Consider the following 842-nt stretch of genomic DNA (forward strand, 5'->3'; position numbering starts at 1 on the left):
GGTATTTCCATAGGGTTCACCCATGTAATTCACCTCTGCTATTGCAGGGTTCTCAGGATCATAAGCTTCTTCTTCGGAAGATGCCTCTATAGTACTGTTGGATGATTTCTTCAATCCATTTGGACTCTGAGAAATCATATTGACTTGCTGAGTCAATATTTTGTTCTGAGCCAATATGGCATTCAGAGCATCAATTTCAAGAACTCCCTTCCTCTGAGGCGTCCCATTACTCACAGGATTCCTTTCAGAAGTGTACATGAACTAGTTATTTGCAACCATGTCAATGAGTTCCTGAGCTTCTGTAGGCGTTTTCTTTAGGTGAATGGATCCACATGCAGAATGGTCCAATGACATCTTAGATAATTCAGACAGACCATCATAGAATATATCCAGGATGGTCCATTCTAAAAGCATGTCAGAAGGATACTTTTTGGTCAGTTGCTTGTATCTCTCCCAAGCTTCATAGAGGGATTCACCTTCTTTCTGTCTGAAGGTTTGAACATCCACTCTAAGCTTACTAAGCTTTTGAGGAGGAAAGAACTTGGCTAAGAAAGCCATGACCACCTTATCCCAAGAGTTCAGACTATCTTTAGGTTGAGAATCCAACCATATTCTAGCTCTGTCTCTTACAGCAAACGGGAAAAGCATCAGCCTGTAGACCTCGGAATCAACCCCATTGGTCTTAACAGTATCATAGATCTGCAAGAATTCAGTTAAGAACTGAAAAGGATCTTCTGATGGAAGTCCATAAAACTTGCAGTTCTGTTGCATCAGAGAAACTAATTGAGGCTTTAGCTCAAAATTGTTTGCTCCAATGGCAGGGATTGAGATGCTTCTTCCAT

General features: G+C 41.0%; 1 non-coding gene across 1 annotated transcript; it reads left to right on the forward strand.

The window, feature by feature from the left end:
* The first annotated feature begins 408 nt into the window (after positions 1 to 408).
* On the forward strand, positions 409 to 516 carry LOC148549177 (small nucleolar RNA R71). Its single transcript, XR_015898195.1, has one exon. It is a non-coding gene; the product is annotated as a small nucleolar RNA R71 (small nucleolar RNA).
* The last annotated feature ends 326 nt before the right edge of the window (positions 517 to 842 follow it).

Source organism: Arachis ipaensis, chromosome B8 (genome assembly GCF_059453495.1).
Source record: "Arachis ipaensis isolate K30076 ecotype BB chromosome B8, ASM5945349v1, whole genome shotgun sequence".
NCBI classification, from domain to species: Eukaryota; Viridiplantae; Streptophyta; class Magnoliopsida; order Fabales; family Fabaceae; genus Arachis; species Arachis ipaensis.